At 45.0% G+C, this 24,355-nt stretch overlaps 1 protein-coding gene across 11 annotated transcripts in view; it reads left to right on the forward strand.

Annotated features, from left to right (window-relative positions):
- The window catches only part of nfixb (nuclear factor I/Xb), a 421,090-nt gene that overhangs the window by 391,954 nt on the left and 4,781 nt on the right, over nt 1-24,355 (forward strand). The window lies entirely within an intron of this gene.

Consider the following 24,355-nt stretch of genomic DNA (forward strand, 5'->3'; position numbering starts at 1 on the left):
TCTAGCAGAGACCTATCACATGACTATGGAGGTCTAATAGTTATATCACAGCAGGTTCAATCTACATATTCATTAAACCCCAATTTCCCTGATCATCTAGTCAGACATCGTTTGCAGTTCTGTTCTCTCAGAATAATCTTAAATCCATGCCCTCCTATCCCTCTCCCCTCACGATGCCCTTGTGCAGTTTGACAATCCCTGGCTCCAACAGGTAGAGAAAGCAGTCCCATGCATGATCTCTCAGACTGTCCTGACAATCCCTGCCCCAACCCCACCCCAGTGCTCAGTCAGTGCATGGATCCTCATCACGCCTGGCAGTGAAGCCTCCTCTCAATCTGTCAGAGATTTTCTTTTTGAGGTTTTCTTTAGTTTTTCTTTCGCCCACTTTTCTGGAGGGGGGGCAAGTGAATTGGTGGGAAATGAGAGAGTTTTAAAAGGGTGGGAGTAAACAGGAGAGGGATGGGTGTGAGTTGGACACACAGAACTGAGAGAGGGAATGTTTCAGCTGACAGCACTGAGCCAAGTTGCAACATCTGGGCTTCGGATGTTGCATATGTCACGCATTTTGCGATGTGTATCATTGCATATCAACCATGGCCGGGTCAGAGGCAAAGGAAAATTACCTTGACAAAATAATAATCTGCACTACGGATCTGTTTGGAACTAAGAATCTGTGTCTTTTATCTCTAAAAACGCAAAGCAGCCAAACAGCAGATCTGCTCCCACTCTCCATGATCCTTCCTTCTCTCATCAAGCTTGCAATCATCTTAAAGACAAAGTCACAGTCTTGGCTGGAAATTAGTCGTGGGAGGTCAGTGACCATTCAGCCTGTCTAGTGAAGGTGGTTGGGGAGTGTTCCTGCTCACACTCATCTCTAGGGTTTTGATCCCAAGTTACAGAACCGCCAGCGTTTATGTTTATGTGTGATTTGTAGAAACATAGAAAATAGGAGCAGGAGTAGCCATTCAGCCTTTCGAGTCTGCTCTGCCATTTAATACGATCATGGCTGATCATCCAATTCAGTCCCCTGTTCTCACTTTCTCCCCATAGCCTTTGATCCATTTAAGCCCCAAGAACTATATCTAACTCCATGAAAACATTCAATGTTTTCGTCTCAAATGCTTTCTATGGCCGAGCAATCCACAGGCTCACCACTCTCTGGATGAAGACATTTCTCCTCATCTCAGTCCTAAATGGCCATCCTTAATCCATGATCCTTGGTTCCAAACTCCCCAATCATCGGGAATGTCCTTCCTGCTTTTACCCTGTCTAGTCCTGTTAGAATCTTGTAGCATGCTGTCAGCTTTCCCCCAGTGTAAATTTCTAAGGTCCTGGTGTTTAAAAAGGAAAGAGCTTATGTAAACATGTCACGCCTGGGGGTGGTGGGCAGGGGGTGGGGAGTGTAGGAGGAGGGTTAACCAAAACCTCCCCATTCAAGGTGCAGTAGTACTGTCACTGGGAGGAGGTCCCAATGGCAAAGCGAGACGATTTTATTAAGATTGTGGGCTTGCAGACGGAGGGAATCTCTGAGGAAAACCTATGGCGGAGATGTGTAAATGAGGAGAGGAGTTGCATTTATTTAGCATCTGTGTGGGCTTCAGACAAACAAAGAACTGAACAGCCAATCTTTTTTACCCCCAGTTGCTTTTTGCTTCTCTCTGTCTCAGTCCCAGAGTCCCCTTTCATCACAAAGAGAATTGAGGGGCAACTCACTTGGTGTCACGCCAGGGACTGAACACAGAGCCAATCTGGTCTGGATGACTTCACTCCACACAGCAAATAACATTTGCCCACAGAGTCACTTGGGAGACAGCGTCCATCAAAATGGCTTTTCTGAAGAAAAATCTCCAGTTCCTAGAAGTGAATTAAAGTTCGTAATCCAATCTCAATCTTGGTTCACAGCCAGAAGTTTTAAAAGAAACTGTTGAAACGCTGCTTTTGCAGTTCATCGTTTGGTCCAGAGATTCCTGCAGGATTGCAAGCTTGTAACTCTCACCCTGGTATTGTCAAATCTTAGTGACTTAGTAAAGGGGAGGCTGTGATGATGTAGTGGTAATATCACTGGCATAGCAATCTGCTAACCTCCAGCTAGTTTTCTAGGGGACATTGATTTGATTTGATTCGATTTATTAGTGTTACACAAAATACAGTGAAAAGTATTATTTTGTGTGCTACTTTGTGCAGAGAAAGATCAACTCTAATATATGAGAGGTCCATTAATAAGTCTGATAACAGCAGGGAAGATGATGTTCTCGAATCTGTTGGTATGTGTGGTACTATGGTAGATGGCAAAATTTGAAATCCAGTAAGAATCTGGAATTGAAACAATTGCCATTGTTGTAAAAACCCCCATCTGGTTCATTAATCCCCCTTTAGGGAAGGAAATCTTCCCTCCTTACCTGGTCTGGCCTGTATGTAACTCCAGACCCACAGCAATGTGGTTGATTCTTAACTGCTGTCTGGGCAATTAGGTATGAGCAGTGATGCCTGCATCCCATGAATTAATATCAAAAATTGCAGTAATATTCCAGGGTAAGGGAAAAAGTCATAAACTAGTCACAACTGCTGTCTCCAGTACATCTGGTACAAAGCTGCCTCTAAACAATGGAAAGTTTACATAATAAAAGACATAACTGAAGGCCATTTTACCCATTGTGGTTGTACTGTCTTTTGCTGGTCCCACTCTCCTTGCTCTGCTCCAAGAGTATTTTAGATTTTTTTTGTACCTTCCAATTCATCCATTTATTTACCTAGTTTCTTTTTGAACATTATGATTGAATCTTCTTCCACTGCCCTGTGAGCAAGCGTGTTCTAGGCCCACAGCTAATGTGGTTGAATCTTAACTGCCCTCTGGACGATTAGGGACAGGTGATAAATGGTGGATTTGCCCACGTCCTGCAAATGGATATAAAGAGAGGACTAATTGTGCAGTAGATTGCAACTACTGCCTCTAATGCTATGGACCCCTCAGCTGTGACTTGCTTAAGATTCCGAGTGTTGACGCTGGTCACAGTCTTGGCAGGGCTGGGCTGTTATGAACAAGGAACATGAATAGGCCACTTGGCCCTCCATACATACTCTACCATTCCATAAACTCAAAGTTGATCAGCTTTTAACCTTAACTTTACATTCCTGTGCATATCCCGATAATCATTCATCCCCTTGGCCATCCAGAATCTATCTGCCTCTGCAAAAATATTTAAAGATTCTGCATTCAGGGGAAAGGAATGCCAAAGGCTCACAACTCTCAAAAAATTGTTTCCCCATTTCTGTCTGAAATGGGCGCCCCTTTATTTTTAAACTCTGACCCCGAGTGAACTTCCTCAGTGCCCTTTATAGTCAGGTCAGGCACTGAGTGATGAATCCTCCTCTATTTGTTGGTACCACCTAGCTTTGCCCAAGCCGATTAGTGCCTTGAATCCTAATCTAGGCCTTGAGGATCACAATGTCAGCTGACGGTGTGGGGTCGGGGGAGGGTTGGTGGGTGTAATGTTGGAGTATAGACCCCTTGGGGAAGTGCGGGGGTGGAGCTCAAATATTAAACCAAGAATCTATCAAACTTGTGGCTCTGTTTGCAGTCAAAGATGCCAGCCTGGCACCAATCAATGGACAGCAAAGAATTCTATCATCATCCCCAACTACATTTATCCCTCACCTACTGTAAAGTGGAGGGAAACATGCCACAGATGTGTACAAAGCAAGATCCCACAAGTGGCAGTGCAATAAGTGCTCCATCAAAATAACTGTTGTTGAATCTTGCTTTGTGTAAAGTCGCAGCATGTTTGTTGAATAGCTATAGTCAGCAAACCCAAAAATAATTTGTTTGGTATGAAACACTCCAACCGGCATCCATCCCCAGACCAACACCATCTCATGATCTGGTATTTGGGATCCTGCTGCCCACAGATTGGTTTCTGGCACTACAATGGTGATACAACCCCATAGCCCTACACTAAACACTTGTCCCAGACTTCTAAAGACTTCTCCCAGATCCCACCCCCACCCTCAGCTCATGCAAAGTCAAGAGAGAAAGGCGCTTCATCTCCTCACTGCTGTGGGATCTTGCTGTGTGAACATTGAATGCCACATTTCTCCCGGGTTGATGAAACTTCAAAAGTACCCCGTTGTCTGTGGAATTGAGGCCTTTGCGAACTGCTACATAATGGCAAGATTTCACCTTCTTGGTTTGAGATCCACCCTGAAATGAGAATTCTGAAACCTTGTAAAAAAAATGCTTGATCAGAAACAGCTGTCCATGAGTTTCCAGTTAACTGGTAGAAAGCTCTTCTGACTGGCACACAACCCAATGTTGATGGGTTTTGAGGAGCTCTTGGCTTGTGCAATGAAACCACACGTAAGTTGTGACATTTAGATAAGGCACACTCGATGGTAACCATTAATGCTCAGTGCATTCATGGTTTGGACCCGTGCCCTGTAATATTGAATAGATTCAATATGTAACCATTTTCCCACCATTGTGTTTGTAGATCACTTTAAAAGAACCTCAAGCAGCAACTGGAGGACAATGCGGGTCATGTGTCATCTGAAATGTGTGGTTACATTGCTGTAACATTATTGACGCCCACACTTTGCCATGAGAGGTCATTTCGATCTTCCTCTGTCCAAATAAGTGATTCTCAATTCACTGTGTTCTAAATCGGCACAGCCCTATTCCTCAGACCTGTCTTCTTCCGCTTTTGCATTCATGGTGTGAAGCTTTAATAGACAGGCTCTGTGTCACTTCCTGCTGGCTAATGTTAAAGCCCCTCCTTTTGTCAACTATCTTTCTTACCATTTGCCTTTATTAAGCCTATTTGAGGGAACGTAAATGCCGTGTTGGTCAAAGGGTAGCTCTGAAGAACAGGAACCCAAGACAGCCTAACTGTAGGAAATCCACATGTGATAGCCTTTGGTATCACTTTCTTAATGGAAACCTGGATAAGGGGCTTATCAATGCAGCTGAACAAATTTAGACCAGTTTGTGTTTCAGATGGAATTGTTCAGTACAATTGCCTGCTTTTAACTTGAGATTATCAGCTTTTAGGTTTTACTTTGTGCCTAACTCTTGCATTTCAAATACTGCATTCCCAACAAGACCGCAGCCCAACTTCAGTTCACTGCTAAAGAGCCTGCATGTTTCACAGGTCTCTCACAGCCTGTTTGCATAGGCCTTACCATCCTACAGCCTTACTGCATAGGCCTCTATCAACCCACAGTCTGTTTGTAAATGGCTTACCATCCTACAGCCTGTTTGTATAGGCCTCTACCAACCTACAGGCTACTTTATTTAGCCTCTACCAACCTACAGTCTACTTATGTAGGTCTCTATCAACCTACAGCCTACTCACGTAGGCCTCTGTAAACATCTACATGCTCAGCCTTTGCCACTTATAGTTTGCTTCTTAAGATCTCTACCAGCCTAAAGCTGCTCACGTAGGCCTCTACCAACTTAAGTCCCTCTGTGTAGGCCTCACTGCTGAACGGACAACCTGCTTCATACTGCAGGATAAGGGGTACTGATTGTTTGACAAGTTGATTCTAATTGGATGAAGCACTGCCATAAGGCTGGCATATTGGTCTGACTTGTTTAGCACACGTCAAAGTGGTATCCTGCATAACTATTTGCAAGTGTTACTAGTTGTGTCCTCTGCTTGGGAACTATAGGCTGTGAAGCCTCTGACTAATTAAAAAGAAGGCACAAGGTTTGAACCTTGAGATTTCTGAAAAAGGGTCCCAACCTGAAACTTCAGCTTTCCTGCTCCTCTGATGCTGCCTGGCCTGTTGTGTTCCTCCAGCTCCACACTTTGTTACAAGGTTTGAACATATTCCTTTTGTTTGCGGTGGAAACTTGTCACTTCCAGCAAGCATTAATGAGCTACGTATGAGCTCGATTGGTTCCCTGAAATGGCACAGTTGGGAATGTTCAGCAAGTGTTGCCCAATTATGGAATTACATCCAACAGTGGATGTGTTTTGCACGGGCAGTACAGTCTCTACCCTGACTAATTCAGACAACTGGAGGAACATGCTGTTTGATTTGATTAGCCAGACCTTGGGCCACAAGGCCAACGTAGCTGAGGACACCTACAGTTACCCACTGCCATTCCTATGGCAACCTCTGCCAATCAGAGTCAGCATGCCATCCAGTCAGCAGCCTCTTCTCCTGTGGTATAAATTGTTGTGATGGTTGAAATTTGGCATTCTTGCAATTGTCCTGATGAGTGTGGGATGAAAAGCTTCAGCAACATGTCTCTCTGTTCAGCAAGACCTGAGTTCTATACTAAATAAAAACTGAAAGAACTGAGGATGCTGTAAATCAGGAACAAAAACAAAGTTGTTGGAAAAGCTCAGCAGGTCTGGCAGCATCTGTGAAGGAAAAAACAGAGTTAACGTTTTGGGTCCGGTGACCCTTCCTCAGAACTGATGGTGGCTGGGAAAACGTCAGTTTATATGCAGAAAATAGGGTGGGGGATGGGCTAGGGAGTAAACGATAGGATAGAGCCTTAAGAGAGAAAAAGACAGTTGGACAGACAAAGGAGTTGATAATGATCAGGCTGGGAGGGTGAATAGTTGTTATTGCACAGAGGTTCAATGCAGAGATGTGGGAGGTGATGTGCTTTGGTTGTAAGAACATTGAAGGACAATATAAAATAAAGGGGCACAATTCTAAAGAGGGTGCAGTAGCAGCGGGACCTGGGTGTATATGTGCACAGATCATTGAAGGTGACAGGACAGATGGAGAGAGCAATTAATAAAGTATACAGTGTTCTCAGCTTTATTAATAGGGGCATAGAGTACAGGAGCAAAAAGGTGATGTTGAACTTGTACGAGACACTGGTTGGACCTGAGATGAAGTATTGTGTACAGTTCTGGGCACCACATTATAGGAATGATGTGAATGCATTGGAGAGAGAGTGCAGAAGCGATTTCCAAGAATGGTTCCAGGAATGAGAACATCAGTAGTGAGAACAGAATGAAAAAAAGGAACTGTACTGTCTGAAGAGAAAAAGCTGAGAAGAAATCTCTGTGGGCTTGATAGAGTAGATAGGGAGAAATTATTTCTGCTTGGAAAAGAAACAAGAATGTGAAGGCCCAAATTTGTAGTGATGCAGAAATGAAGCAAGGGTGATGTGAGAATAAAGCTTTTCCACAGAACAATTACTCAGGGACTGGTATGCACTGCCTGGAAATGTGGTGGAGGCAGGTTCAATGGAGACATTCACGAGAGCATTGAATGGTTATATGGTGTGCAGGGATATGGGGGAGAGGATATTGGATATTGGGAATAGGACCGGACTAGATAATAGAGCCGATGCGGTCATGATGGGCCGAATGGCCACGTTCAGTACCACAATAACACTGTGAAGAAGGAAAATATTAAAGGATGCAGGAGAGGAGAATAAGAATTGAATCAGACAAGATAAATTCATTGAAGAGCACGTGTGAGCCTATGAATGAAAGTGGTTTCGGCTGTGGTGTGTGCATGAACATGTATGAAGAAGGCATTAGGCATACTTGCCTTCATTGGTCAGAGCACTGAGTATTGGAGTTGGGATGTCATGTTTAGGCTGTACAGGACATTGATGAGGCCACTTTAGGAATACTGCATATAGGTCTGGTCGCCCTTCTGTAGGAAGGATGTTCTTAAACTTGAAAAGGTGCAGAAAATATATACAAGGATGTTGCCAGGATTGGCGGGAGAGGCTGAATAGGCTGGGGCTATTTTCCCTGGAGTGTCGGATGGTGAGGGATGACCTTACAGGGTTTTACAAAAGCAAGAGGGGCATGGATAGAATGAATAGGTAAGGTATTTTTCCCAGGGTAGGGGAGTCCAAAAATAGGTTTAAGTTGAGGGGAAAGATTTAAAAGGGACTTAAGGGGCAACTTTTTCACAGAGGCTGGTGCATCTATGGAATGAACTGCCAGAGGAAGTGGTAGAGGCGGATGTAATTTAAAAGACACAAAAACAAAGTTGCTGGAAAAGCTCAGCAGGAAGGGTCACCGGACCCGAAACATTAACTCTGTTTTCTCCTCCACAGATGCTGCCAGACCTGCTGAGCTTTTCCAGCAACTTTGTTTTTGTTCCTGATTTACAGCTTCCGCAGTTCTTTTGGTTTTTAATTTAAAAGACGTTTGGACAGGTACATGGATAGGAAAGGTTGAGAGGGGAAAAGAATAGAAATTACTGGAAAACTCAGCAAGTCTGGCAGCTGCTATGGAGAGAAATCAAGAGTTGTTTCCGGTGGAGTGACTCTTCCTCGACCCGAAACGTTAACTCTGATTTCTCTCTACAGATACTACCAGACCTGCTGAACTTTTCAGCGATTTCTATTTTGCCTCTGATTTACAACATCTGCAGTTCTTTAGGTTTTGATAAGGTTTGGAGGGATATTGGCCAAATGCAAGCAAATGGGACTAGCTTAGTTTAGGAAACATGGTAGGATGGACGAGTTGGGCCGAAGGGTCCGTTTCCGTGCTGTATGTCTGCACGAGAAGAGGGGCGAGAAAAGAGACAACAATAGCGACCGAGTTCAAAAAAGCTTCAGCCACTGTAGGGTTAACATGGCAGCTCAGAGTGACTAACTTTTCTCTGTTGAAAGAGATTTTCTTAAATTGGTTCAGATTTCTGAAAAGAAAGTCTCTCGCGGGCTGGGATTAAAAAGCTGGTTTTGATTCTCCACCTCTCTCCCCTATGAAAAAAATGAAAATTATATTTTTTCTCTTTCTGTGATCCAAATGTCAAACACACAGTTTGAAAGTGTCAGCCGGCATCCCTCCCTGGTTTTTTGGGTTGACAGGGGTTAAGCCAGAGTTCCCCTTTGCCATCCAGCAGAACCTCATGAATTCTTAATAAGGGTGCTGGCAGCATTGAGAATGCTGGCGTGGAAGGCTTTGTGGGTGGGTAGAGTGTGTAAGAGAGAGAGAGAGCAAGAGGGAGAAATTTCTGTACTCGTGACAGTCACGTCTAACTTGTCTGGTAACCCACAGCAACCAGACATGATGTAACACGTAGTTGAACTTGGATTGTGTTTTGAGGGGTTATGGGGGGTGGGGGGAGGTGGTGAGGGGTGTGGGGGGAACGGCTTGCAAGGGTGTGGGAGCGATGTTAAGAAACACACAACAGACCAGAGGAATCAATAAGGCACAGCCTGAGCTGAGGATTGAACCGGATCTGCAGCGTGGAAAGGCCAGGAATTGAAAGTGGGAAGAGAGGGAAGGGGGGTGATAATTAGCAGCTGTAAAGTGACACATGGACGATGCGGAGGAATGTGCTGACTTCAAGGGCACTGTGTAGCTTTCTGTGATTTCTCAGGCTGTTTCGGGAGATGGGGCAAAGTGTGAACGCGTACAGTCTGGGCTTCAGTGGATTTGAATCACTGTGGCCAGACACAGTCTCAACCCCCCTCAAACTATCTGCCAGCCATTTATTTTTGTGGAAGCTTCTATAAAGTAGCATACGGGCAGTGAAATCACACTTCTCCGTTAGATGGGTTTAGAAGAATGAGAGGGAAGGAGGGATTTCATAGAAACCTATAACATTCTAACAGGACTAGGCAGGGTAAACGCAGGAAGGATGTTCCCGGGATGCCCAGAACCAGGGGTCACAGTGCAAGCATACAGACTAGGCCATTTAGGACTGAGATGAGGAGAAGTGTCTTCACCCAGAGAGTGGGATTTTCTGCCACAGAAAGCAGTCGAGGCCAAAACATTGAATGTTTTCAGGAATGAGTTGGATATAGTTCTTAGGGCTAAAGGGATCAAAGGGATCAAAGGGTATGGGGAGAAAGTGGGAGCATGTGCTGAATTGGATGATTACCCATGATCCTATTGAGTGGTGGAACAGGCTCAAAGGACCGAATGGCCTAATCCTGCTCCTGTTTTCTATCTTAAACTTAGCAAAATGTTCAAAGGTCTTTCAGTTAATTTGACCTGGGGTTCACAGAACTGTTATGACACAGAAAGAGGCCACTTAGCCCATCATGTGTGTACCAGGTCTACAAATAAGCATTATGGGTTAGTACCATCCTTTTCCCTTGACGAGGCGACCCCAGTGTGTTTGCTTTGCAGGGCTCCCCTTCACCATATTTCAATCTATTTGTGTAATGCCCTGTTGACTGCCTCAATTGGACCAGATTCCAGGACACGTGATAGCACTGCAAGCTCAGGGGAGGGGTGGGGTGGGAGGTCATGGAGGTAATGTTGGGAGCTCAGGGACCCAGGCTGGTGAAGGCACAGCTGGTGATGGAGCAAAGCAAAATGGGCAGGACTGTGAGGATGCAGGGATTCCGGCAGGGTTACAGGTTCAGGGAAAGTTACAGAGCTAGGATGTTTTAAATAAAGAGGGTGGTGTGGGGGTGATTGGGTAGGTGGGGGATGTGATGGTGGTCTCACCAATGAGGAAGGGGTTGTTACTGCTGGTATAAAACCCACCTGAGACCCAGGACTGGCCACGGGGTCCCAGATCCCAAATGGAAACACGGCTGCGGGGGTAGGTCGAGGAGGGAATGGTCAACAGTAAGGGCTATTTGACCGTGTGGGCTCTCACCGGGGCCCCCCCCCCGTCTGATGCTTGGATGCCTCAGTTGGGCTGTAAGTGCCTTTGGACATCGTGGGTGCATTGCCCACCACCCATCTTGGACTGCTCTGAAGCAGTCATGCCCCATCATAGCTCTTCACAGGGTGATCCCTCCCTTGCCTGCTCCTGGGTAAACATCAGCACCACAATGAAGCTCTGAAGTGGGTATGAAGTGTCCCTTTAAGGGATTCAATTGGTGTTGACTCAGTTGCTGTCAACTTGTCCTCCCACCATGAAGTTAATTGGTGTGGGGGTGGGGGAAATGGTGGGGTCCCAATTAATTGCACCCCCAACCTTGCATCAGCAAACTTTCTCCAGGTGAGGGCATCACAATCCTCCCTGTGATACTGTTAGAAAAGGGAAAAGGATTTGTCTGCAACTGAATCAGGGCAGGGTATCAGTAAAGTGGTTCCCATTCAAAACATGGACTGTTCCTTAGCTGACAGTATTGGTCTATTCCATCCCCCACTCCTTTTTTTGGGTTAAGTGACAGTTGTTTGAGTACTCATGAGGCAAAGCATTTCATTTTAATCATTTCATCCAACACTGGTATTCCTCGCCAACCCATTCTCATCAATTCCACCACCCCACCCCCCACCACCCCCAATCCTGAAATGCTCTCCTGAAGTTGTAGACTCATACTGTGGAAGGATTCTGAAGGCATAGGCAATCCTTGTAGGGACTGAAGGAGAGAGGATGCCATTGAGCCCATGGTCTGTCATCCACTGTTCAGTGCCAGTTGTAGCTGGTGCCAGGATACTGAGTGATGATGGGATCCTGCATCACAATCAGTTTTGGCATCACAATCAGTCTTGATCTCATTCTCCATCATCCATACACTAGCAACAGCTAGTCACTGGATAAACAACAGGAGCAGACAGGAAATTAGACCAGACTTTAGACTATAAGATATAGGAGCAAAACTAGACCATTCAGCCCATTGAGTCTGCTTCACCATTCAATTGTGGCTGATATGTCTCCCAACCCCATTCTCCTGCCTTCTTCCTGTAATATTTAATCCTCTGATGAATCAAAAACCTGTCCATCTCTGTCTTAGATACACTCAATGACTTGAGTATATTCAATGATCACTGCTCTCTGGAAGAGGGAATTCCAAAGACCAATGACCCCCTGAGACAAGAACTTCCTCTACAGCTCCATCTTAAATTATTTTTAAACTGTGCCCCCTCCTTGTTCTAGATTCCCCACATGAGGGGAAACTTCCTCTAAGCATTTGTCCCCTCAAAACCAAAAAGGTTGTTCTTCCAAACTCTAATTGGATAATGAAGATACCATTGGCTGTCAGAAGGCAGGAGACTGCAAGGCTGGGCATTTTGAGTGGCTGAAGGGCGTTCTGTTGGTTGGTGGGTGGAGTGTTATTGGGATCGAGTCATGTGATGGCACTTGCTGAAATACATTGGTAATACCAGGGGTCAATTCATAGGTAGTTTTGTTATAACACATGTTTTGTTAACACAAATTGGCTGTAATGCGATTGATGAATAGTGGACGCTGTTTGGATAACACAAACTTTCTGCTGTACATGTGTAGCGATTTTCCTATAACGCGATTCTCTATACAAGAATGCAACTATCGTGTTCCAGGAGAACTACCTGCACTTATCTGCTGAGCTGATGTTGGAATAACTAACATGAGGCCTGTTTATCTCCCTCATATTGCACCCAAACTGTCCTGTTTTGAACACCCAGAATCCCTGCAGTGTAGAGAGGCCATTCAGCCCATCAAGTCCTAACGACCCTCCGAAGAGCATCCCATCCAGACCCACCCTAGACCCATCCTACCCTACTCTATAACCTCACATTTGCTATGGCTAATCCCCTTGGCCTACGCATCCCTGAACACGACAGCATGGCCAATCCACCTACCTTGCCCATCTTTGAGCTGTGGGGGGAAATCCACACAGACACAGGAAAAACGTGCAAACTCCACACAGACAGTCACCCAAAGCTGCAATCAAACCCAGTCCCCGGGGCTGTGAGGCAACAGTGCTAACCATTGAGCCACCATCTACTTGCTTGCTGGTGATAACAGAGGGGCAGAGGTGGAGATTGCTAGCTCATTCTTGTTTGGAAAAGGTTTGAACTGTGAGCATGTTGTAGCCAGGCTACATGTGGCACCTCCAAGTTCAAAACCAGAGTGGGCCAAGTGTGTGATTTAATGAATGGCACCCATTTGGCAATCTTTGTGTAAAAGTGGATGGTAACGCAATTTGGATAAAATAGGACCGTCCTTTAAAAACCAAACAACTTTCTGTCATCGCTTTCCCAGTTCGCTCAACAGCTCTGACGCGTCAAAATCAAAGTGTAGATGAAAACTGAGCACCCAGAAAATGTTCATGGGCTTAGGGGCACTAGTCAAAGAAGCTAGACAAGGCAGCCCACTATTGCCTTCTCAAGGGGCAACTAGGGATGGGTAATGAAAGTTGGGCCCAGCCAGTGACACCCACATCTTACCAGTGAATTAGGAAAGAAAGGTCACTAATTCAAAAATTCAAGAGACACGTCTTTATCTAGAAAATGTGGAACTTGGTACTGCAGGAAGTAGTTGAGTTGAATAGCACAGTACAAGACAGCATACATAGCATAGAATAGCATAGATAAGAGAGGTAGAAAATATGGGTGGAAGGAGCCCATGGTCCAGCTGGGCTGAATGGCCTCTTTCTGTACTGTGATTTCTATGAGATTCGTCCCATCTGTCAAAGACCTGGTGAGCGCTGATTGTCAATCTGGAATGAGCTTTCAGTTTGGGAAAACCTTGCCCAGATGGGGTGAAAGGGGGAGGGCTGGTTTTGCTGTTGAGTTGACCGTGGTGGAATATCACTTGGCATTCTTGAGCTCCAGCCATTGTGTGGGGCTCAGTGGGACAGGCTTGGCAGCGGTTGTTGGAATGTTGCAGGCTAATGCCCGTGCCTGGCTCAGGGAGATGTTAAAGCTCAGCCATGTCCACTCATGTTGTCAGAAAGGATCCCAAACACACCCCTTGTGAGAGTCAGTGGAAATTCAGCCATCACCACACACTATCAAAACTTGCCACTTCCACATCCACTGCTCTCAGCTGACCTGTACATCCATAAAGGAATAGAATCATAGAGACATACAGTGCAGAAGATGCCCTTCAGCCTATCAGGTCTGCACTGACAATAGAAAAATGGTAACTTATTGGCTTTGGAGCTAATGTTCCCTCTAAGGTACATGCCTGGGCCTATATTGTTAAAGTTGACACTTTCACTTATGGCTTTTGCTGGACATTCCACACACAGACTTTGGGAGCCCACACAACAGCTGGAGGCATTAGATGGAGCCTAGTTTGGAACAAACTGAGGATATTGAAAAAGCATTCTGTTTATATTAAACACCTAGCTCCGTCTTGTGTGGTTGGAGGCGCGTGCTCTCAGTTGGTTAATGTATAGCCGCCAATCTCTATCCTACTGCCTCCCCACCCCCAAACCACACACACCACACACACCCCTCCCCCCGCCTCCCCGGCGAGGGAGGTGATAGGAATTTCTGAGTTCTGACTCTTGCTGAAATCCTCTCAATTTAAAATTTTTATTTGATTTATTATTATCACAAGTACCTTGGTACAGTGAAAAGTTTTGTTTTGAGTGCTGTACAGGCAAACCATACCATACAAAGTACACAAGGGTAATAGAACGGAGTTAGGAATACAGTGTTATGGCTGCAGAGAAGGTGCACAAAAGAGTGAGATCAACATTAAAGTTAAAATTTGAGAGGTACACTCAGAAGTCGCACAACAGCAGGGAAGTAGCTGTTCTTGAATCTGTTGGTACATGTGTTTAAGCTTTTGTATCTTTTGCCCAACGGAAGAGGTTGGAAAAGATTATAACCAGGGTGGGAGAGGTCGTTAATTATGTTGGCTGCCTTCCCGAGACAGCGAGAAGTATAGATGGAATCAATGGATGGAAGATTGGCTTGTGTGATGGACTGGGCTGTGTTCACAACTCTCTATAGTTTCTTATGATCTTGGGCAGCGCAGTTGCCGTACAATGCATGATGCATCTGTTTAGAATACTTTTTATAGTGCATCTGTAAAAGTTGGTAAGAGTCTTTATGAAAATGCTGAATTTCCTTAACCTCCTGAGGAGTTGAGACATTGTTGTGCTTTCTTGACTGTAGCATCAACGTGGGTGGAGTTGGGGAGAGTCAACTTTACAATAAGTCAAATGGAGGCAACAAACAAGCCGCAGGGAGGTGATGTCAAACCTCAGATGGCCTTGGTTATCTCACACTTTTCTACCAATGAGGTGCTGAGGCCTATACTAAAATGCTTTCAGTGGATGGTGAAAATATCACTTGAGCATAACTGTTAAGGCACATAATGGGGACAGAACTATAAAATGCATTTAACCCTGCTTACGTCCCACTGCACTGACTGAGATTCCATGAATCATAAAGCCATTCAGCCCATCAGGTCGCACCAACCCTCTGCAGAACATCCCACCCCATAACTCTACATTTACCAGAGTTAACCCAGCTAGCTTGCATATTATGGGGCAATTTAACATGGCCAATCCACCTAACTGGCACATGTTTGTGATTGCGGGAGGAAACCAGAGCACCCAGAGGAAATCCACACAGACATGGGGAGAATGTGCGAACTCCAAACAGTCACCCCGGGCCCTATGAGGTATCAGTGGTAACCACTGTGTCACCATACCACCCACACAGGGCTTTCCTTCTCAACCTTGCCCCATGCCTGAGGTGTGGTGACCCTCAGGTTAAACTCACCACCAGCTGTCTCTCTAACTGTCTCTGATCAGAGAGCAGACCTATAGTTCTTTGGAATCATGGCAACTTCTAACCAGAAGTCCATGGCGCTGATTTTAGATGCAGAAAAGATTTTAATTTCCAGCACTGGCATTGTTCAACCTAAAAACCATATTAAAATTAACATTATTTTTCTGTAAGGAAATCCTATTTAAAAGAAATGAATTGTGTCATTCAGACAACCAGTCAGCGTTCCAATGGATCCGATACTATTTACAAAAGCTTATTGGCCAAGGCTTTCAATTCCTTAGTTGGTCGTTTAATTTGGCCTCGGTCTGGTCGTTGAACCCTTTACCTTTTACCCTTTACTGAGAGGGAAAGGGACCACAGTGTTATCACTGCAGCCTCAGCGCTGCCAATACTTGCAAACTTGTTAATGATTCATCAGATTTTGTGCAATTATCTGAGTGCAGGCAAGTCACTGGGGGCCAGGGAATGGAAATTTTGGTACTGAAGGAGCCCCTGTTAGCGGTTACTCCAAGACAGAGCAACTCACTCTCATAATAAGAACATGGCTTTAGAAATGGGAGCAAGAGTAGACCATTTGGCCCATCGGGTATGCTTTGGCTCATTTGATTCTGTCCTCAACTTTTTCCTGTCTGCCCTCCCTTTTCCCCCAAAAACCCTTGACCCTCCCTTGTCAATGGAGCACTCAGCTATGAATGTATTTAAGACCCACCTCCACTACTTGCTGTGGTAGAAAATTACAAAGACTAATGACCCTCTCAGACACCTCAGTTCCTCCTCACCTCCATTTTCAAGAAATGTAAAGTTACTATTATCCTACCAGACCGTAGGGCTGCTCTCCCTCATTAGAGAGAGGGAGAGAAAGAAAGAGAGAGGTGACAGGTGGGGGTTTAACCTGAGGGTCACCATACCTCAGGTGAGCAGAGAGATTGAGAAAGAGAGTCCTTCATGGTAACCTCAGCCGGTGATGGGCATTGAACCCACACTGTTAGCGTCATTCAATATCTGGCCAACTTAGCTAACCAAATCAGAGACCACTTAATTTTAAACTGTGCCCCTTAGTTTTGGATTCCTGGCTGAGAGGACACATCCTCTTAGACTTCTTGCCCGCAGAATCTAATATGTTTCAGGAACATCACATCTCGTTCTGCCACACTTCAGTGTGTGAAAGCCCAACCTTTCCTCATAAGACAAACCCTCTCATCCCAGGAAAAGACTGACTCACCTTCCTTTGAACTGTGTTCCATCGTATGAATGCCCTTCCTTAAGTGATCCATCTATCCCCAACGGCTTCAGTGGTTGAAGAAGACAGCTAACCACCACCTCCACCAGGCCAGTCAATGATGGGCAATAAATGCTGGCCCAGCATCCCATGAATGGATAAAGTGCAGTAAAGGAGGCCAAAACTGTACTCGAGATGCAGTCTCACCAATGTGCTGCACTGTCGTAGCACCTGCTCCATCCTACTTGAACACGAGCACGAGAATTAGGAGCAAGAGTAGGCCATTCGGCCCCTCAGGCCAGCTCCGTCATTTAATAAAGTGATGGTTGATCTGATTGTGGCCTCAACTCCACTTCCCTGCCCCCAGCCCCACACACCCTCATCCTGATCCCCTCATCAAACAACATTCTATCAAAAAGACCAACATCTCCATTCACCTTCTCATTTACTTGTGGCTGCAAGGTGACATATTGTGATTCAACCAATATCTACCCCTTTCCCTGTATCCTTTCATTTGTTCTTTCTTTAGTTGTTGGCCAAAATTGTTCTCAAATTATGGGATTAATGGAATTTCAGTTGGCATCCTCAGGTCGGCGGTGGGGGGAGAGAGAGAGATTTCTTTCTGATTCGTTCTTGGATGTGGGTGAATCTGGCCAGGCCAGCAATTTTTTATCCATACCTAATTGCTCCACAGTTAAGAGTCAAGCAAGTGGGACTGGAATCACATATAGATCAGACTGGGTAAGGACAACAGCATCCTTGCCTAAAGGGAGATTAGTGAACCAGATGGGTTTTTCCTCAACAATTGACAATAGTTTCATCGTCATCATTAAACTCTTAATTCCAGAATTTTTATTGAATTCAAATTCCACCATCTGCCATGGCATGATTTGACCCCCGAAACATTACCTGGGTCACCGGATTAATAGTCAAACGATAATACCATAAATAGAGGGAGTGAGAAGAAATACAGGCTGAGAGAAATAAATTACAGGGGTTTGATTTTTAATCTCAGGCAAACGCTATCTAAATGTAGGGGTAACATGTAGTACTATATTTCTGTTTGTCCCTTCAAGTACAGGTGAATAGAGCTCATTAAAGTCGTTAATGTAAGTGTAAGGGCCAACAACACTCCCAAGTTCATCAACAGATGCAGCTGAGTAGTTTTTAGACGCTCCTTATGTAACGTTTGCACTGAGGCTACATCAGTCGTAGCTAGTTGGTTCACTGAATCATACAGTGTAGGAGAGGCCCTCCTAAGCCAGTTAAGACTCTCCAAGTGAAGTTGGTCGAGGGGTTGGGGGCTGCTGCGTTCTGAGTTACAGATTCATTAAAGTACCCCTCATCCACTGTCTGTAACAGTGAATTGAGAGAGAGAGACAGAGAGAGTGAGTGAGAGAGAGAGAGAGAGAGGGAGGAAGAGGTTTGCCAGGGAGATTTCACAGCTCTGCCCCCTTTCGGTGTCCGTTCAGTAGAGAAACAGCAGCCCCTGGTGGCAAGCTAAGCAATCGCAGAGGCCTCGGGGCAGCGTTAGGACAGAGTGCAAGACAAATTAGAAACAGATTACAAGCACCTTCCGCAAATATTTCAAGCCAGGCATTCACTGTCGATGTCAGATTCCAATCCCAGATGCAATTATTTACGAGCATTGAGAGGATTTATTATGTGCAAAGAATCTTCTGGAGGATTTTTGTTGTTTTGGGTGGTTTTCCCTCGCCCCGGGAGTGGGGTCTCGTTTCATACTGACTTTAACAAGCCTTGAGGTTCTCTGCGCCAGTTGCTGGGAACCGGGGAGTTGAAGTGTTAAACCAAGGCTCCATTCCCCTGCCCATTAGAACCAAGAACAGTATCATTCCGGCCAAGAGAAGCAAAGGTGGTGGGGTGGGGAGCTCTCTCCAATATATTTAACCCTCAGCCAGTGGCGTGGAAGCGGGTTATCAAGTCATCGCCGCTGGTGGGATCTTGCTATGCGCACGTGGGCTGCTGCTTCCCCACAAGCACAACAGTGACTGCGATGGGCTTTGGGGCATCTCAGGGCTCAAACGGACACAGGATAAGCAGATGTGAGGCACCCAAAGCCTATCCACCATCTATAAGGCACATTCCATCAGGAGTGTGATGGAATACTCCCCAGTTGCCTGGATTAGTGCAGCTTATCAAGAAGCTTCGCACCATCCAGGACAAAGCAGCCCACTTGATTGGCACTACATCCCCAAGCATCCACTCCCTCTACCACGGACACTCAGTAGCAGCAGTGTGTACTATCTACAAGATGCACTGCAGAAATTTACCAAAGATCCTCAGACAGCACCTTCCAAACCCACGACCACTTCCATCCAGAAGGACAAGAGCAGCAGATACAGGGGAATACCACCACCTGCAAGTTCCCCTCCAAGCCACTCACCATGCTGACTTGGAAATATATCACAGATCGTTCACAGTTGCTGGGTCAAAATCCTTGAATTCCCTGTCTAATCACGTTGTGAGTCAACCCACAGCAGGTGGACTGCGGCAGTTCAAGAAGGCAGCTCACCCCCAACTTCTCAAGGACAACTAGGGATGGGCAATAAATGCTGGTCCAGACAGCACTGCCCACATCCCACAAAATGAATAAATAAAAACAAGTCCATGTTGGTTCACTAGGACTTTGGCATTAAAATTGGCAGACCGTCTTGCCTCCCATCTCCCTCTCCATACTCATACCCATGGTCCATGCCCATTTCCCATGCCCCTTTCCAATGCCCACTCATGTAGCAATGTACCGTGCACAGAACCAAGGGACTGATAGCTGGATGGGTGGAATAAAAACACAGCATTCAGAACTCCATTTCCAAATAAATTGCTGTTCCTACAACTTTAGCAGCATTTGACAGGTCAAAAACAGAAATTGCTGGAGAAACTCAGCAGGTCTGGCAGCATCTTTGGACAGAAAGCAGAGTTAACGTTTCGGGTTGAGTGACCTCTTCATCTGCACTTTGCAGGAGTCTCTACACTCCCCATAGACTGCATTAGTTTAGGAAGGCAGCTCACCCCACCACCTTCTGGCCAGCCAGCAACACCCACATGCCACGAATGAATTAAAAAATGTCTTTCTTGTTCCTCAGTAAGTCAAAGGAATCAAGTCCAGACCTGAAAGTTGAAAAGAGATAAATAAGGAAGGTATTATGTATCAAGGGCTTGGGTTTTAATTAATTCACAAGAGGAAACAGAGATTGTAGGGTTATAAAAGAAAGGCGAACCTGTGAATTTTGATTTTTGTGTGAAATAAAGAGAATGGTCACTTTGTAACGCAGTTTGTGAGGGACAAGAGCAGAAAGCTTAGGAAAACTCAGTTAGTCATTACAAGTATGGACTAGAGCAGGAATAGAAGGTCGTATAGTGGCTCAGTGGGCAGCACTGCTGCCTCACAGTGCTGGGGACCCAGGTTCGATTTCATCCTCGGTTGACTGGAGTTTGTGCGTTCTCCCCTTGTCTTTGTGGGTTTCCTCCCACAGTCCAAAGATGTGCAAGTTAAGTAGATTAGACGTGGGATAGATTGGGGTGGATGGGTCTTTATGGGGTGCTCTTTGGAGGGTTGATAAGTGCCAAATGGCCTCTTTCTACACTGTAGGGATTCATAGAGGGAGGGATGAGGGTATGGTGAGATAGCACGTGACAAGCTTCTCATCATGTCCCAGCCCTGGCTGTGAGGGAGCTTCATTGAGGTTCCTGTGCATAGAACATAGAACATAGAACATTACAGCGCAGTACAGGCCCTTCGGCCCTCAATGTTGCATGTTAGCATGGTGATCGCTCCTGTTTCTGTTTCACTCCCTTATTGGGATCTTGGATGGAGTAATGGTTCCTCAGAGGGCAGAGTTAAGGGATGGTGAGGAACAGCACCTAAGTGTTTTTGAATTCTCCCAATCCCACCAACAGTCAGTGCTCAGCTCATCAATCAGAAATTTCATCCAAGGTTTATCTCGCAAATCGGGTTAGACCATCATACTAATGGTTCCATGCCAATTACAATATTTCTGCTACAGTTGTACGTAAAGAGGAGGTAGTTGAACCATGGAGGCTGCTGCTTATTAAATACAATTGTTTTCTGTGTCTAGCATTTGTCACGACCATGGTTCCAAATGGAATATCCCGAATTGTTAGGCTGTCGAGGAAGTGGCTCCATTCCTTTTTACAGCCAGCCCCTCGGTTGGTTGCAACAACGTTAATTTTTAAAGGATCCTTTCTCTTGTGGATACATTTGCCCCATATCCAAGTGAATTTTGTGTTTTAAAAGGATCCAATTTAGGGCAGGCTCTCTTGAAAGAGTTTAATCATTACTGAAAGTGAGAAGAATTAGTGACTCAACACACATACACACAGACTAGGCCAGTCAAAATGATAAAAGTTAAAAAAAAAATCAGTTTCTGAACTGAGTGGTTAGTAGAAATTGCAGCCGTATCAGTGGAGGTTACCAGCAGAATTGACATTGGTAGTTGAAAAGTCGGTCTCACAATCCTTAGTTTTGCAGATCAGTTGAGATTCTATAGTTTGATTCCTTTCAACTGTGATTTAGTTTCAACATTCAGGGTGAGAATGTTGTCTTGTTCCCTTCTATCTGGTTGCCAGCTAGCTGTCTTTTAGCACTAGAGCAAGAGATATTTTTACTTGCAATTCAAAGGTGACTAGCAGTAGAGTTGAAACTGTCTTTTTGACACTGTCCTTATGTATTCGTCAAAGGGAAAAATACAAAAGTGCCTGCAGTTTATGAGATTATATGCAAGGGACAGCTTGCTGTAGAACAGAGGGTTGTAACCCTTCATTATTTTAGGAATCATAAGAGCTCAGAGTCCAATGTATTTTGACTTGCCTCTTTCCCACCACCTACCCCCCACTTTCCTCATTGAAGGGCTGTTGTTTGAAGTTTTCTCCACAGCTGTAGGTGTGTAATTGCATGGGGCACTATTCCAGACTTAACTTACACTCACAGCCATCTTTGTGCATATCAAACAAACACATCTTGCTTGATATGGAAATGGAAAATGTCTACAGTACTTTGGGCACCACACAGTGGTTCTGACACACTGAGTGTTGGGTACAATGCACTGCGTACCAATTACTGATCAGTTTCTGCAAGGCTTGACATTTCTAATGCACACTGCAGAAGGACATTGCATCCTCTGGTCAGATCCAAACTCTAGACTTTCTGACTCTGAGTCCATAATCAGCCAAATAGGCTTCAGGTCCCAGTGCCATCAGAGCTCTGGCTTCATACAGTGACTCCCTTGTAACTGGGGTTGATTAGCTCACTTAGCTGGATGGCTGGTTTGTGACACCAACAACATGGGTTCAATTCTTCCACAGGCTGAGGTTATCATGACTGACTCTCCTCCTCAAACTCTCCACTTGCCTGAAATGTGGTGACCCTCAGGTTAAACCACCATTAGTGATCTGTCTCTAATGAGAGAGCAATCCTACAGTCCAGGAAGTCTTTGGTGATTGTACCTTTACCATTATAACTCTTTATTTTCTTGTGGGAGAGTGAACAAAGGCTTAATTCATGACAAACACATGAGCTGCTCAGTGCGGTTCCTGAACTGCCTGTGGAATAACGTGTGCATGTGCAACGTGTGCAGTATGACTTGGCTGCTCTTCCAAGTGCCTCCACACCGGATCACGAGAAGGAGCAGCCACTGACTATGATAAAAACACAGAGAAGCAAGCAGGAGGCCATTCAGCCCCTTCAGCATGTTCTGTCATTCAATTAAAGCATGGTTGATCTGCATTAACCATTGGTTCTGTCACCCCTCATACCCTTGCCAAAGATGAATCCGTCAATATCATTCAGTGATACTGGTTGCAGACACAAATGTTGTGCATTAATTTTAGCGATCGGCAAAATGAACAAGCTGTTGGGTCCAAGGCCCCTGGCACTGCCCAGTCAGAGGGAGAACTCAAAGGATGGAGGATCAGGAAGACCCTCAGAAACATGAGAACCATCCAAGGCCCAGACTCAATAACCACCTTCCCCTTCCTTCTGCCCCACTCCACCCATTGCTAAGATAATGAATCCTTCATTGTCCCAACATCAGTAGTTTCCAGCAAATTCCAAAACTGGCCAACCTTTCGGCAAATCCATCAGCCGAAGTTGGCTGATAAACACATACAGATGACAACGTCAATCCTTCCTGTTCAGTTAAGTAGGAGGATCTATCCAGTCAACTGGTCTAACTGGTTAACCAGTCCCTTTGAACAGGAAATGATTAAATTTCTATCAACAGTAGTGTTGTCAGATTAGTAATTATAGACAAAGACAGTCAAACATTATTGAGATGCTCTTACGAGAGCAAGTATGGGTGAATATTGTCTGTGGAATGTCACTGGGCAGGAGTGATGCAGTGTACAAAAACAGAAACGGCTGGAGCAACTCAGCAGGTCCAGCAGCTTTGGTGGAGAGAAAGCAGAGTTAACATTTCTGGTCCACTGGCCCTTCTTCCAGCATCTGCAGATCTTTGGTTTTTCGTGATCTAGTGTAGACGGGTATTTTATAATCACTCCAGGGAAGGGTACAGGCACTAACTCAAAACTAAAAATAAGATGGAAAATTGGGGAGGATCTCTCTATGGGGGAGGAGTTATAGATTGAATTGTGAAACAGGGTTATTGAAATGGATGGCACAAGCAGGTATAGGAGAAAATTACACTTTGTACGGCTAAGGAAGCAGTTATGATTCAATACCCAGGTTGGAAATCTGACTGCAGCTGACACAGTGTGTTGCCAAAAGATATGGAGCTCTCAGGGCAGGAATTCTGTCTGTAGGTAATGTTCTGAGTAAGGACAGTCACACTCGCAGTTTAAGCCTCCCCTCTTGTTCTCGTGCAGCAAGTGGTCACATTTTCCCTGGCTACATGCTTAAGCTGTCCAGATCGTCTGTAAAATGTGACACTTCACTTTAGATCATGGAGCTATGACACTGGTTGATGCATTTTATTCACAGGGCTCTAAAATGCCTCCTCCATGCTGTTGCTCTGACTTTCAGCCCCTTCTACAGCATCCTTAACTTTTCTCTAAGTCTGCACGCAGGCTCAACCAATCAAGCACAGTGGATGTCAATTGTCACATAATCGAACACCAAACAATTTAACACTACTTTTACCCACTTGGGTCAACTACTGGATTGTAGTTTATTAAGTTTGCAGTCAGCCAGAAAGTGCAGTACCGAGAGGTGTGGCTGTTGACAGTTCGAAAGGTGTAGAATGTATTCTTAGATATATATGGAGAGAAAAATACAATGTTAATGTAGCTAAGCAGAGATTAATCCAAAGAGTAGTAAATTTCTTTAGACCGCTCCTCAATTGTTTCCCTTTCTATTGACTTTTATCTAAGTCTTCCCTCTGTTGGAAAATTTATCTTGCGTTTAGAGATAGAATGTATTGGACTGGATTCCCTGACTGTAAATTAATTCTGAACCATTGGAAAGGATGTAGCAAGCATTTTCTTGATGCACTTGATTCCCACCGACTTGCATTGGGAGCAGTTCCGAAAAGATTTACTCGTTCCTGAGATGAGGAGGTTTGTTTTAGGATGAAAAGTCAAAGAGGTCACACAATCAGAGTTCAGACAAATGAGAGGTGATCGTATTGAAGCTCTGGCAGGGAAGATGCTGAGAGGATGTTTCACCTCATGAAGGAATTCACAACAGGAGGAATGGCTTTAACCTCTCACTTATGATGGAGATGAGGAATTTATTCTCTCTTAGTCCCTGGAATTCTCTTCCACAGGGAACGTTGCAGGTCATTGAGTA

The sequence above is a fragment of the Rhincodon typus genome, chromosome 38, assembly GCF_021869965.1.
Source record: "Rhincodon typus isolate 14 chromosome 38, sRhiTyp1.1, whole genome shotgun sequence".
Taxonomy (NCBI): Eukaryota; Metazoa; Chordata; class Chondrichthyes; order Orectolobiformes; family Rhincodontidae; genus Rhincodon; species Rhincodon typus.